General features: G+C 42.5%; 1 protein-coding gene across 6 annotated transcripts in view; it reads right to left on the bottom strand.

Moving 5' to 3' along the window:
• ctnnd2a (catenin (cadherin-associated protein), delta 2a) overlaps positions 1–16,505 on the bottom strand; it is a 228,907-nt gene that overhangs the window by 174,774 nt on the left and 37,628 nt on the right. Inside the window, exon 1 of one of the 6 annotated variants that reach the window (XM_060862329.1) lies at positions 8,513–8,666. The exons of the other annotated variants lie outside the window; for them this stretch is intronic. The gene's annotated coding sequence lies outside the window, so the exon portion shown is untranslated. Of the gene's footprint in view, positions 1–8,512; positions 8,667–16,505 lie in introns of those variants that run through there. 6 annotated transcript variants of the gene reach the window in all.

The raw sequence follows: 16,505 nt of genomic DNA on the forward strand, positions 1-16,505 counted from the left end.
AGGTGTGTGTCTGCGTGTGTGCATGTGGGTGTTTGTATGGGTGTGTACAGGTGTGTGTGTGTGTGTGTGTTTGCCTGTGAGGGTGTGTGTGTTTGTGTGTACAGATGTGAGTTTGTGTGTGTGTTTGTCTTTGAACGTGTGTGTGTTTTTCTGTTAAGGTCTGTGTGTGTGTTTGTTTGTTTGTTTGTGAAGGTGTGTGTGTATGTGTGTGTGCATGTGGGTGTTTGTATGGGTGTGTACAGGTGTGTGTGTGTGTGTGTGTGTGTGTGTGTGTGTGTGTTTGCCTGTGAGGGTGTGTGTGTTTGTGTGTACAGATGTGAGTTTGTGTGTGTGTTTGTCTTTGAACGTGTGTGTGTGTTTTTCTGTTAAGGTCTGTGTGTGTGTGTTTGTTTGTTTGTGAAGGTGTGTGTGTATGTGTGTGTGTGCGTGCGGGTGTTTCTATGGGTGTGTACAGGTGTGTGTGTGTTTGCCTGTGAGGGTGTGTGTGTTTGTGTGTACAGGTGTGAGTTTGTGTGTGTGTGTGTGAGTGAGTTTAATCCTTAGAATTAATAGAAATAAATAAAAGATTACATTATATTTATGTAGTGTTGCGTTGGATGACATCAGAAATCAGCAGACCAAACAAACAAACAAACAAACAAACAAACAAAGTGAAGTTATTTTGTTTCTGTTGTAACAGTGAGCACGCTGCAGTGCGGTCCAGATGACTCTTAATTAAGTGCTGATTCAGTTTAATTACATTGACGAGTTTCAATAATCTGCATCCTCGCCCTCTTCCTGTCCGCCACACGCTGGCCGTGATGTGAATACAGACGCACTAGAGCTTTGATCAACATGTAGCATGTAGCGCAGATTTGTCAACTGTCAGTGGTGTATGAAGGCTCAGTCAGCACCCCGTCCACAGTGAACACATCGGGAGACGTGCTCGGGGTCAGCAGAAGTCTAATGCCCCTTTTCCACCGAGGCAGTTTGAGTGCTGGTTCGGAGCCTAATTTAGAACCAGTTCTTTCTTTTTCGACAGCCAAAGCACCGGCTCTGAACCAGAAAAGGTGGTTCTTAAGTAGCACCAAAACGTTGCTGGTCAAGACTTAAGAACCGCTTGTGTCAGGGGCTGTGGGCGGGGCTGTGGGCGGGGCTACTGTTAGCGCCTTTGATAATATACCTTAAATATACTAATGTTTAATACACTTTTACTTTACCGCGATATGATACATTATCAGCACACATGATAGTAAGTAGCTACATGCTAAGGCTAACTTTTTTCTGTGTTAATGATAAAATAACGTTATGTACTTTCTCCATTACAACCTCCGTTTATACAGATTACATGGAGCTGCACGTACACGTTGGATTCGCCGCGTTTGGGTGTTAATGTAGGTTCACAAAGCCATGAGTATTAACAGTAAAGCAACATCCGCCATTGTTGTGGTGTTTGTGTTTGCCGCTGCTGCGCTAAAGTTGCTGGGACACGTGACACGTATACAGTGACGTCAGACTCGGCTCTGTAATGGCTCTTTTGCCGGTGGAAAGGCAAACCGGTTCTTAGGATCGCCAGTGGAACCAACATTGAACCAGCACTAGCTCTGAACCAGCACCCGGTTCTTTTTGGTGGAAAAGGGGCAACAGAGTCGCACGGACGCTCTGGAGAGGACCACCACACGTCTCACACTCTGACCGAGCCTCTGACATCACACAGACGAGGGAGGGCCAGCGGTGTCCGGACACCGAACTATTAATCCCCAAACTGTTCCTCTGTAGATATCCCTGGGAACGAGCTGTTACTATAGCAACAACACCAAATTACTGTAGAACAAGTGCATTAACATACACTTGCGATTGTGTCAGAGAAACGTTATCATCTGCTGAACAATCAGATTCCAGATATCAGCAGATCTGTGGTGTAAATAAAAATATCTCACAGTAAGATTTAAAATCCGTCTGTAGGACAGAATATAGCGAATACATGTAGAGATAAACAGCAAAGTTCAGGGAAATCAGACGAGGAACTCGAGCGAGGAGAACTCGAGGAGAATCGAGCTTTGAAGTACGAGCGCTAGACGGCTTAATCAGCGTGGGTGAGCAGAGAAGTGAGTGAATTCTCTCCAAATAAAATCTCGGCAGCGTGTGAAGAGAACGTCTTCTCCCCGCTCGACAGAGCAGAGATGCTGCTCAGTTAGTTTGTTGATCTCCAACTTGATTAATGTCATCTTCAGGGAAAGCTTGAGGACGCCGTCGGTATCATAGAAGAACCAAAGCTCGCAGAGGCGAGACACGCCGTTCGCTGAAATATGGAATAAAAAGAAGCTCCTGCTGAATTTCTTTGAAGGCTTACCGCCTGTTTTTTTCAGGTAATTCAGGTGCTTGAGATCTCTAAGCCATGTGCAGTTATGAAACGCCTGGAAAGTTAAGAATTAAAAATTAAAATCCTGTCACCTCTTTTTACCTGTACAGAGAAATAACGCTAACTCGTTACGCTTCACCTTAAACCTGGAGACTGTTTGATGGATGTTTGGCTTTTATCTTACATGGTTTATTCAGTGAAAGAAAGATACAGCAGTAAATATGGTCAAGGCCAGAGTTTAGACCTGGGGACACCCTAAGGACACAAAAACAGACCTGGGGACACACCAAGGACATAAAAACATACCTGGGGTCACACCAAGGACACAGAAACAGACCTGGAGACACACCAAGGATACAAAAACAGACCTGGAGACACACTAAGGACACAAAAACAGACCTGGGGACACACTAAGGACACAAAAACAGACCTGGGGACACCCTAAGGACACAAAAACAGACCTGGGGACACACTAAGGACACAAAAACATACCTGGGGACACACCAAGTACACAAAAACAGACCTGGGGACACACCAAGTACACAAAAACAGACCTGGGGACACACCAAGGACACAAAAACAGACCTGGGGACACACTAAGGACACAAAAACAGACCTGGGGACACACCAAGGACACAGAAACAGACCTGGGGACACAATAAGGACACAAAAACAGACCTGGGGACACAATAAGGACACAAAAACAGACCTGGGGACACACTAAGGACACAAAAACAGACCTGGGGACACACTAAGGACACAAAAACAGACCTTTGTGTCTGGGGACATGCTAAATAAGAAGAACAGATCTAGGGACACACTATGGCACAAACCTTTAGGTAAATTGTCAAAAAGAAATCAAAAAACAAATCTAAGTGAATTTTTAGTAAATATCAATAATTCCCACCACCAGCAGGTCGTCCACACGAAGAAGCTCGACTAGAGATCAAGTTCAAAATATTTTAGTGAATGTTTATTTATAAAACACATGCACATATCTTTTGGATTGGCTATGAGTTGTTTGCTAAAATTAGCCTGGGATTTTTGTTTTATTTATTTATTTGTTTATTTGTTTATTTATTTATTTGTTTATTCATTTATTTATTTATTTTCCTGTTTAGCGAGAATGCCAAGCCGAGGCTTTGATGGGTTTCTGACAGCGCGAGGTTGTTAACATAACATCATGTCTACAGCCCAATCCATCATCCCTAATGTTCATTAATCAAAGCCGTCCACACTGTACAGCATCCGTGCTGCAGGAGACACTAAATAATGACATACAGTATCACTACCTTATTAAACGGTGCCTTAAATAGCTTTAAATTTAATCGCTCTAATAGCCTGAGAGGCTTCATTCAGCACAAGAGCGTGACACTTGATTAGGCTGATTGGTGTTAAAAAAAAAAAAAAAAAAAAAAAGAAAGAAAGGAGCAAACAAATAAGCAGGATGTTCAGACAAAATGAGAAAAGCTCTTGACGGTGTGATCACAGGCAGCACGGTGAAAAAGAAACCTTTAAAGGTCAGGATGCTTTAAGAATCGGCTCTGTTTTTAGACTGTAATGCTTGATATTGACATGACATTTCCCACATCTGAGAAAATGCAATACTGTATTGAATCTCTTCGGGACACCAAAAAAAAAAAAGAAAAAAAAAAGATTTGCTTTTGTTTCATTGGTCAAATCTGAAAAATAACAAAAAAAAACAAATGTGTGTGACATTTAGTATTTATAAACTTTACAACAAAGTTAAATGAGTAAAGAGTAAAGCGTCGTTATCAGACGACACAGTTCCTAAAACAAAGCAGTGCAAATGGTTGTATCACAACTGCTTCCTGTTCCTTTACACCACCTTTTAAACTTCTCTCACTTCTCGTGTAGAAATGCTTACGCTGGGATTTTATGTCGGTTATAAACTCAGCAGTCAGTCATAACAGCATATTTTGTAGAAAGAAGGAAACAACATGTCTCCGTTTGTACTAACAGTCAACGAGAAAGATCCTGATCCAGGTCTGATCCTGACTGGGTTTTCCGTCATACATTCTCATATCACATGTAAGCCTAAATTTCATTCATTCATCTTCTACCGCTTATCCGAACTACCTCTGGTCACGGGGAGCCTGTGCCTATCTCAGGCGTCATCGGGCATCAAGGCAGGATACACCCTGGACGGAGTGCCAACCCATCGCAGGGCACACACACACACACACACACATTCTCATTCACTCATGCAATCACACACTACGGACAATTTTCCAGAGATGCCAATCAACCTACCATGCATGTCTTTGGACCGGGGGAGGAAACCAGAGTACCCGGAGGAAACCCCCGAGGCACGGGGAGAACATGCAAACTCCACACACACAAGGCGGAGGTGGGAATCGAACCCCCAACCCTGGAGGTGTGAGGCGAACGTGCTAACCACTAAGCCACCGTGACCCCCAAGCCTAAATTTGTGCTTCTTAAATATTGTTTTTCAGATCTTTTAGTAGCTGCAATTTTTTATTGTAAACATCCACAAAATTTTAATAGTTATTTTAATATGAATTATAAACAAATAAATAAATAAATCTGTTTAAAATAATCCAAAATATATCCTAACTTCCAGGACAAAATTGAACATTTCTTTCGTTGGACTCACATCTGCATGTCTTTCTGACGTAATTGTTGTCTAATGAAACATTTATTGCTTTTTATTTGCTCTACAGTAGCAGCGTGTTAGCATGCTAGCATCAGTAACAGTTGCGACATACAATATTTTACACTGTACACTGAACTCGACAAGGATTAAAGCAGCCGAATCTTTCCCATGATGCCGAGCACGTTACTGATTGCGGCGCAGATTTAATTTAGCATGAAGGTCCAGTTAAAGGAGGTGTTAATAACCGTGGGTTGGTCGATCGCATGCCTCAGGTTCCGTAACGAGATAAATGTTTTTGACAAAATGAGGAAAATAATGATTTTTTTTTTTTTTTAACGAATGAGATATAATATTTCCTTTACGAAACTCTGACACGTTTTAATAACAGTTTCTGTGTGCCCCATTTTTTCATTGTTTCTCAGGAGGAGAATTTAAATTATAGCAATGACAATTAAGGAAATGACTCCGGCTCCTATGTGGCACATTTGGGACGAGTCGAGCTCATTTCCTGGCGCCGCTTGCCTCATTTCCCTCTAAAGCATCAAGCCGCTGTACAGTAAATATCCCGCAACGATGCTGCTTACGTTCCCTATGAATCTTTAATGCAAGGTGTTAAAGTTAGTTTTCCACTCAGGCAGCAGGTTAAAGTCGTTCCCCGGCTGCGTGAGGCAGATTAGGAGGAGAAAAAAAAACGGGAGTCGATCATGAATTAGAAAAAAGGAGAAAGGAGGAAAAGAAGAAGAGGTGGAAAATTTCAAGCGCCGGAGCTAAATCCCAAATCGCAGATCGTTACAGCTGGCGAGTTTCATTACGACTAAAGAAAATCGTATCATATCGTATCCTGGTGTCTGATAATAAATTCAGTAATAACTCTGACACCGATTTTTAGACTTTTTAATTTTATATATTATTTTTTTAAGCTCTACAGCTAATACAGTGCAGCTCCAAACAGCCTCGATTATCACACAGGATACAAACTAAATTCATTCGTAACTCGTTCACAGAAATTTAGATTTATGTTTTAAAAAAACGTCGTGTTCGTAATAATCCAGTTTTATAAAAATCACCAATGAAAAAAAATTATTCGAAATAATTTTTTTTAAATCACAGAAATTTAACAAACATGTTGTTGTCTTTTTATATAGCGAGAATCCTCATCAAACCCACACATTAAGAAGCTAAATTAGGACAAAAGTACTGGCACCTTGCACCTTGTAGAAGGAGGAGGAGTTTGTGTGTGTGTGTGTGTGTGTGTGTGTGTGTGTGTGTGTGTGTGTGTGTGTAGTATCTGAGGTGCTGTAATGGCTAAGCTGCATTATCGGAGGATTTAGAGCAGGCAGCAGTTATAAAACGTTTATTCTCCGTTCAGTTGTTTTAAAGCTGTGATGGAGTTTTTTGGGTGTGGCTAAACGTGAACACTGTGATGCACTCGTTAAGTCATGGACGTCTGGTGTTACTGGAATTAAGATACAAAAGATGTCAAACATCTTTTGTATATGTGAGTTTTTGACGAAAACATTCCTAAAGACTGATAAATGTGGTGCATTGGTTAAAAAAAAAACTCACTCGAAATGAATTAAAGTAAAAATCTGAGACGTGTTTCACAACATAAAGTAGTGGATTGCTCTAAAATGAAGCTTTTCGGGTTATGCAAGGTTACGGGTTATGATCGACGAATAAGATGTTAAAGCTAACGACCTGTGAAACACATGTTCCAGCCGCAGGATGGACCGAGATCTTCTACAAGCATCTACAACCTTAAACCGTAAGACATCACAGGAGACTCTGTGCTTGTTATTAATACCAGCGGAGAGAGAGCAGAGTAATATTGAACTGTGTAGATGGGTGCCAATTCTTTTGAAACTAGGGTTCATGTCTGTAAATAGCTCAGTAAATCAATCAGGACATGGAGTTTATACAGAAAGTCTATAATAACGATGGGAATAAAACATAAGCAGTGCTTTTATTTTATTTTATTTTTATTTTATTTTTATTTCAGAGTGATTTTTGATCATGAATAAAAGTGCAGTCTAGTGAGGGCTGCATTTCTAAAGTAAATTATCAGAGCAGCAACAACAGGCCCATTAGTGCAGCCTGGCTGCTCTCTCTGAGCCGAGCAGTGCATTCTGGGAAAAAAAAACACCAGATAAATGTGATGTCTTTGATGATAAATGTGCTGTGATCGAAAAGCAGGAGAAAAGATTTCCTGATTTTAAAAACGCTTCGTTATCAACCGGTTGTGGGAAATAAAGGTGGGATCAGCCTGAGGAGAAGCTCGAGATCTCCACAGGATCGTGTTTATCTCCAAAAGGATGCTGATTCTTTATTTAGGCTGTAAATCTGATCTTCAAATAGAAAAATGGCATAATATTTCTTATATTTACTAAAGAATGTTCAAAAATGTTCATAAAAAAAAAAATTTCATGTTTTGGTCCAAAGACCGACTGTAATCTGTCTCTCATTCATCTTCTACCGCTTATCCGAACTACCTCGGGTCACGGGGAGCCTGTGCCTATCTCAGGTGTCATTGGGCATCAAGGCAGGATACACCTTGGACGGAGTGCCAACCCATCACAGGGTACACACAGACACACACACACACACACACACACTCTCATTCACTCACACACTCACACTACGGACAATTTTCCAGAGATGCCAATCAACCTACCATGCATGTCTTTGGACCGGGGGAGGAAACCGGAGTACCCGGAGGAAACCCTCGAGGCACAGGGAGAACATGCAAACTCCACACACACAAGGTGGAGGCGGGAATCGAACCCCCAACCCTGGAGGTGTGAGGCGAACGTGCTAACCGCTAAGCCACCGTGCCCCCCCGACTGTAATCTCACACTCATTAATGTTAGTTAACTAGCTTGTTGCTTACAGGAAGCTAGGTAACTAGCATGTTGCTAACAGGAAGTTAGGTAACTAGCGTGTTGCTAACAGGAAGCTAGGTAACTAGCTTGTTGCTAACAGGAAGCTAGGTAACTAGCGTGTTGCTAACAGGAAGCTAGGTAACTAGCTTGTTGCTAACAGGAAACTAGTTAACTAGCTTGTTGCTAACAGGAAGCTTGTTAACTAGCTGGTTGCTAACAGGAAGCTAGTTAACTAGCTTGTTGCTAACAGGAAGCTAGGTAACTAGCTGGTTGCTAACAGGAAGCTATGTAACTAGCTTGTTGCTAACAGGAAAATAGTTTAGCTTGTTGCTAACAGGGAACTAGTTAACTAGCTTGTTGCTAACAGGGAACTAGTTAACTAGCTTGTTGTTAACAGGAAGCTAGTTTTTTAAAATAAAACTCAGACACGTTAATAAATAAAACGTCAATCCAAAGAGGATTAGAGCTTTTACTCAACAGGCATCTTAACAACTAGGATTTTACTCTCTTTCTTCTTTCTTCCTGCTTTTTAATTTTTTTTTAAAGTAGCATGCCTTTAATATAGCGACGTTGGCATACAGACACACGGAGAGCGAGTAAACTCATTAGATCATTTTATGAGCGTGTCTCCGTCTGTCTAAACTGATTTATTACCTCTGGGGTTTGTTGCTATATCGGCTGCGTTAGGAATCATTGGATAGTAAGAAGGGCAATTAGTGGCACTTTCTTCAGAGAGAAGAGATTCTCTAGTCAATCAGGAGAGGAACGAAGGAGTGCAGAGAAGGAGTGATGTACGTGCATCTGTTCTCTTTATGATGGACAGAGAGAGAGAAAGAGAGAGAGAGAAAGAGAGAGAGAGAATGAGAGAGAGAGAGCGAGAAAAGTGAGTGAGAGAGAAAGTGAAAGAGAGAGAGAGAGAGAGAGAATGAGACAACGAAAGCAAACAAGCAACAATGATGACAAATGATCCAAAAATCAAGGCACATAAATATTTAAGCTCATGCCCCTGCATTTTGATGATTATTACACTTCATTATGCTTCTTTAGTCGTTACGCTTCATCATTATTCATTAGAACAGTCAAAGTGCTGCAGAAACACAGGGACGGTTATTAAGCTTCGTTTATCCGAGCGCGAACTGTTAGGATCGTTACGGACGTCATGTTCAACGTTAGCATCCTCTCGTGTCGAGCTTCACACGCACCACACCTTCATTTACCAGCTATTTACTCAAATCCTCAGAGTCCTCAAATCTGATTGGCCGATTTATTTTCTATACCTCTAACGTTGGTGATGAGGTCACAGCGACATTCCACAGAAATGGATTAGATTAAAAGTCTGTGTAATGTTCATTATTTAACATAAGATGAAGGAGTCTCCAGTATCAGTGTGAGACCAGGAACGGGCACGTGGTAGACTAGTGGTTAAGTTGTTGGACTTCTGCCCAGAAGGTTGTGAGTTCTTATCACAGGTCCACCAAGCTCCCACTGCTCGGCCACTGAGCAAGGCCCTTAACCCTTAACTACTCACTTGTATAAAAATGAGATAAAATACAAGTCACTCTGGATAAAGATGTCTGCCAAATCTCATGATTTAATGTAAACTAACGTCTACCTCAGAGGTTCCACAACATTAACAGGATTACAGGAACAGGAAGAAGAACTCCGCCTCATTACTCCGCCCACACTCTGGGTTATTTTCCTGAAACAGCCTGAGGTCCTGATGTGGTGTCACATGTGCTGTCACGGGGATATCAGTTCCCTCCGGCGCAGGACTGGGGGAGAATAAATATTATAGCGACACAGATCTGCCAAAATCCTTTGGTGATAAAGCTTAAGGCAGATATAATTAATTCAACAGGGAATAATGACATCTATTTTTCCCCCAAAACCAAAAAGAGATGAGACGACGTCGCGTGTCGTGTTCTCGCGTTCGTCTCGTCACGAACCTCCACCCACGCCGTCCGAGACAATCCGCATCAGACTTCTGAGTGCGTTAACGGCAAGGTCTGATCTCCAGGGTTACGTCCAGACTGCATTTAGAACCACAGAGCCGTCCGGTTCTGCATTCTGATTGGTCAGGAGGTTCGGATGATCTGTTACTTTAACAAATCACAGGTTTTTTTTAACCGGCTTGTTCTAATACGCTATCGTTTCCATAGTAACAACGCATTCGCTGGGACACCTACGGAAGGTATTTTATGTTTGTTTAAAATAAACTTCATCAGCCAGAAAAAAAAAAGAGTGAGAAAACATTAAATACATCCGATTAGACCAGAATGTCCAGTAACATTGCTCCAGGAACATCATCACCGTTCCGTCGGTCCGGACCGAACTCTCGGTTCCTGGAGTTTTAACCTCAGATCAAGTTCTTTGTGAAATTATTCCATGTTAAAGAATTTGCTTATACTTTAATCTCATACTTTAGTTCCGTTATTATTAACAGTCACTGTATTACGCTGTATTATTATCCAGGCAGAAGAGTTTTTAGCCGTGTTTCTGTTGGCAGATGATTGACACCTGATGTGTAATTATACCTTCGCTGTTGATTGACGTTTCTGCTGCTTTCAGTCAACAAGAAGAAAGATTTTAGAACTTTCATGCACCACCAGATCAGACGTCTTGAAGAACCCTGCAAGCGTATTTGTAAGGAAGACGTCTCTCTTTTCTAGACGGCCCACGACTCTTACGCCACGACCCAGACACTTAATTAAACCCCACCCCAGACGCTTTCCGTGGCATTCTGGATCATTGTGGTCTGAGAAACTCTCTCCAATTATGAATTCGTGACTCAGCTAACATTCTTCAGGCTGAACATCACACAGCAGCGGCGCAGCACATGCTCCATGCCATTAGAGCGGATGTCAGGATGCCAGGAAGTGTTCTGTTCTTCTCGTTAACAGGTGACGAAGTCCTGCTTCACGTGTAGGATCACGTTTGTTCTTCATCGCTTTGTGGACAAAATTAGTAAAACATCACAGGGATGAAGGATGAAGACGACAGACGAGTTACGCTGTGAACTCGCTCACACAATCAGCTCTAATTTAGTCTGATCTCCAGACAACCTCAATATTTTGTCTTGTGTGTGTGGAGTTTGCATGTTCTCCCCGTGCCTCGGGGGTTTCCTCCGGGTACTCCGGTTTCCTCCCCGTGTCCAAAGACATGCATGGTAGGTTGATTGGCATCTCTGGAAAATTGTCCGTAGTGAATGAGAGTGTGTGTGTGCCCTGCGATGGGTTGGCACTCCATCCAGGGTGTATCCTGCCTTGATGCCCGATGACGCCTGAGATAGGCACAGGCTCCCCGTGACCCGAGGTAGTTCGGATAAGCGGTAGAAAATGAGTGAGTGAGTGAGATTTGACGTTAACATCAGAGCCTGAGAACACGGAAAGGTTTTCTGAATTAGTAAAGCTGGAGTGTTTGTGTCACAAAACATCATCCCCTCAATCCCCCCGTACACACCTTCCATCACACACACCCACACGCACACACACGCACACTGATGTTGTCCATCATTACACTTCCTGTTTAATGATCCAGCAGCGACACGACTCGTGAGGAAACGGTCCCCAGAAAACACAAGCATTAACGTTCACACTGTGTGTGTGTGTGTGTGTGTGTGTGTGTGTGTGTGTGTGTGTGTGTGCTTTACATAATGTAAACGCAACTTCGTGATTAAAATGATAATGCCATTTAACATTATACAACTTTGTGGGGAGAAAAACATCATCATGCATCTTGGGGTTGAGCTTTGCATAAGAAATAAACTAAAATAAAATAAAGATTTCCCTGACGGTGTTGTGAGTGACGCTCCGACTCTGCTTGTTGAATGAGGAGGTGAAGAGGATGACAACTGTGAAACAGCTCTCTTAAGGAATTGTGTATGTGAGACTTGTGCATTTGCACTCGTCTCTTTCTCTCTTGCTCTCTCTCTCTCTTTCTGTCAGAGATGTTCCTCCCCAGAGCACCGCAGATGTGTACACATACACACACACACATACACACACACACAAACACTCCCAGCTGACAATGAGAAGCAGCAGGCGGCGGATGAAAATAAAAAGCGAAAGCAAGAATTCCTCCATCCACCGCAGTAGCAGTGCGGCTGCGAATCACAGGATTATATTAACGTTAATGCGCTGGTTCTGATATGGCGTTGTTTCTATAGCAACAAATTATGAATTGTATAATTGTATAAATCTATACATCAGTGTAATTGCTGATGTATAAATTACTCTAAAGAGATGGAAGGAGTCTCTAGTGTCAGCTGTAACTTTAGATTTCCGACTTCTTTCTTTTCTCGCTAACGAGACGAGCCGCGTTCTGTTTTGTCGCGAGAGCTGAGAGAAATGTTTAACGCTGCTCGAGTCGGTTTCACTGACAAACACTGAACATAACAATTAAGGAATAATACGTCGTCTTTAATCCACACGCCGCCTCGGTGTTGATTACTTTCCCATCACTCAGCTCCCTTGTGTAATTCAAACTCTGAAGAAACCTCGAAACCTTCGACCGAAACCTTCGTATAAACGCCGTTAAAAAGCGTCCACGCATGAGCTGAGAAATCAGTGAGGACATTTTTACATCCAGGAGACGAGCTGAAGCCGGAGCGGCGTAAAAATCAGAGCCGACTCTAACGTGTTGTTCTGAAATGTGTAACAAAAGGAGAAAGTGTGATGTTCGTTTCTGTCTTCTTACAGGACTTTAAACACATAATCAAAGACGCCTGCTTGGATTTGATGGCAATAAAACCGGACAAAAGCAATCTGAGAAAAAGAGATGCAGTTTTCTCCTGAACAGTGGAGACTCATCCACAGGTCTGATGTGTCTCAGTGTCTTCACTTCAAACGTCCTCGTTTACAACTTCATTTAAATTCCCATTACCTCTAATGAGTCACCAGTGATCTCCTTGCTAGCTGATTAAAGCCGATTCGCTCGCCTTTATAGATGTTTTATACATCAAACCCATGAACAGCAAGAGCTAAAGTCCTTCATCTTTACTTTCAAATAACACTCTGTAAAACTCTATCACTGACTGAACTAATCCCAGGTCTGTCAAATCATCAACATTAGCTAGCTGTCTTTTTGCTAACACTGCTAGCTTCTTGCTAAGCGACTCGCTAGTGTCTGACGCCGTGACGCTATTTCAGTCAAAATTGTAGCATGAATATTTTTAAACACTTTTGAGAAGACGATAGAGAATCTGTTTTTTTTTTTATTATTATTATTTCTCACATCCAACATTATACCTACTTCCAAATCCCAAACATCTCGTATGCACAAAGCTCCACGAACACAGCATTATAACTGATGCTAGTCATCAAATGCAGTCAAGTGCTAATAGAGGCAGGAATCATGCTGCCCTGTAGACAGAATGGGATAGTGGGATAGTTTAAAAAAACTCCACAGCTGCCAAAATGTTGATCCTGCAAATCTGAACCAAATGTAATATTCATTCATTCATCTTCTACCGCTTATCCGAACTACCTCGGGTCACGGGGAGCCTGTGCTTATCTCAGGCGTCATCGGGCATCAAGGCAGGATACACCCTGGACGGAGTGCCAACCCATCGCAGGGCACACACACACACTCTCATTCACTCACACACTCACACACTACAGACAATTTTCCAGAGATGCCAATCAACCTACCATGCATGTCTTTGGACCGGGGGAGGAAACCGGAGTACCCAGAGGAAACCCCCGAGGCACGGGGAGAACATGCAAACTCCACACACACAAGGTGGAGGTGGGAATCGAACCCCCAACCCTGGAGGTGTGAGGCGAACGTGCTAACCACTAAGCCACCGTATCCCCACCAAATGTAATAAATGACTGCAAAACAGACAACATACTGTGTGTGTGTGTTTAGAATGAATTTTATATAGATTTTGAAGATATATTGTAAACACTGCGAGCAGAAAAGGGGGATTATGTTAGTTACAGGTCTTTTAAGGTGGATTTGAGCTGGTGAATATATACTGGTGAATATATATGATCTAACCTCGAATACGGATTCGAGGAAACATGTAAAAATGCTGAAAACAGCCAGAGCTGCTAATCTGCATGCTGGATAGCTGCAACATCTCGACTCTCATCTGCCTATTACAGGATTTACTGTGAAAATCCAAACGTTCACCTCTGAACACTTCACGTCGTCCTTCGAGCCACTAATGAGCAGCGTTTGAATCTGAAAGATTATGCTTTCTACCATTAAGAAGACTGTCAGTGAAGACACAATTAGCTCGATGCTGCTAGCACTCGATTTAATTAAACATAAGTTACAGAGTGTTTTAAATGGGACGGAAGCCAACGGTGGAACAGGAGAACGTTCCCCATCGATTCCAAACGTACAAGACGGATTAGAACGTTCGCATTTCCTTTGAGGTGAATAAATATCAGCAATATGTGAGAATGTTATAACGACGATGTCACTACAGAATATTGGAATTCGATTGGCCAGAATGAGACGATTCGTTTTCTAACCAGCTCTGATATGATGAACAAACCGAGAGCTGATGCACACGAGATGTCAAAAGGTCATTGTTGGTGTTTTTTTTTTTTTTGCTTAAAACGTCAATGAAGTTCTGACTGCTCTGACAAGCTGGAAAATAAATAAATAAATAAATAAATAAATAAATAAATAAAGATCCAGAAAACATCCACCCACAGCCTCCATCTGACACGCCCAGCCGTGTCTGCTGTCAGTTAACCATCACGCAGCCTCCAGATTTCCACTCAGTACATCATGTGAGTGTCTTTTTTTCTTTAATAATCAAGTTACGTGGTTTCCCTTTTATTGTTCAGAAATCTGTCATTTGGTTCACGCCTGCAGCTGAAACACAGCTGATTCATCTGGTTCAAATGGATTTGAAGAGCGAATACACCGAGAAGACCGAGACCAGCTGCTCCTCGTTCGCAGGGAGCCTGAGAGGAAAAAACCAAACAAACACATCAGAGCTCAGGTGCTACATTACTGTACTGTATAAAGAACCTCACTGCATTCGTAAGTATTTCAAAGCTCGGCCCCAAAGGTGACGTCATTCTACAGGAGAAGAGCACATACACTTTCCTTTTGGACACCACGAAGCCACTCGTCCCACTCGTCCCTAATAAACCCAATCAGAGTGGAAACGAGGCGTGCGGTGGTTCCTTCTCATCGATTTGAAAGTGGCGGATAGATAAAGGAATGACATCAGGTCTCGTCTGGGATTCGTTATCAGCTGACGGCTGAGTCACGGGTGTTTTTTGAGCTCACGGGTGGTCACGTCTATCTATAGTTGACTGGCAGCACCAGAATAGTGAGATATGACCACACACCTCACACAGCTAGCATGATATAGAACTCTGGTGTCCAAAGTGTTGTAGGAAAACTTTCAGAAGAAACCTGGAGAGGAACCAGCCTTCTCTGGGGACACTTAGATATTGGAATACTGGAATTATGTAGAAGATTTAATTATGATTACAGCAGCAGCACCTGGGTTCAAACCTACAGCATCCACATGAGACGAAACGTGACGTCGGACATCAATCCGAGGCGTCTGCTCTCCTCAAACTGGACATTACACATTTCTAGGCATGTCTGATGAACAAGTCTGTGAAATCCACACGCACCAAACACTTTTTTCGTGTCCTTTTCCCCGCCCACTTTACTTCACCATTGCTAAACCAATCCAATCCTGTCACTGTAATCTAATAACAACTTTTACTGAGTGTGAAACGTGTCAAATTCACGTCTGAAGCCTCAGAAGGTGCTGAAGACTCGATCAGCTCCGGTGTGAAGGTTTCTGTGGTCGTGCTGTGAGAGAACGGTGATGTCCCCCACACACACACACACACACACACACACACACACACTCAGGCGGCTGTCGGAGGCCACTCGGATCGATTCAGCGCCTATTACAGCACACTCCATAACCCAGCAAGCGGAGGCCAAGAAATGGAGGATGATGAGGTTGTTTCAAAAAGGAAAATGGAACAATTTGTCCTCCCTTAAGCAGCCGTGAAGGCAGACAGACTGAATATACGACTGTTCACTCTTTTAACTTGCTCAATCGTAGGTCAATGCAACACGAGCCCGGAGATGGACGCTACAGCTCAGCATTCTGTCAGAAACTAAAATATGTCTGACTTCCTGTTGGTCTTGTCTGAAGTTGTTAGGGTTCGAATTAGTGTTAAGAGTTTTTAAATAAATTTAAAAAAAATAGCTTTTACATTTCACATGCAATTAAAAGAGTGCCAGTCAGTTGTGTGTGTGTGTGTGTGTGTGTGTGTGTGTGTGTGTGTGTGTGCTGATTGTTTTGACAAGTTCTGACAGAGTCTCCTAATAACACAACTAAAGCTCATCAAAAAACTCGTCAAGTCTAACGCGACTGCACTGACGCAAGGTAACAGTAAGCGTCTGTCTCAAAGATTCATGAAAAAAAAAAAAGATGTTAAGATCAAATCAAAGGTGTGTCAAGCTCCGATACGTCACTCAACTGAAACCATCTCAACCAAAATAATAATATTTCTCGTTTGCAAATCACATATTCATTAAAACGGTGGGCGCGGTGTCTTAGTGGTTAGCACGTTGGCCTCACACCTCCAGGGTTGGGGGTTCGATTCCCGCCTCCGCCTTGTGTGTGTGGAGTTTGCATGTTCTCCCCGTG

The sequence above is a fragment of the Tachysurus vachellii genome, chromosome 25, assembly GCF_030014155.1.
Source record: "Tachysurus vachellii isolate PV-2020 chromosome 25, HZAU_Pvac_v1, whole genome shotgun sequence".
Lineage (NCBI taxonomy): Eukaryota > Metazoa > Chordata > Actinopteri > Siluriformes > Bagridae > Tachysurus > Tachysurus vachellii.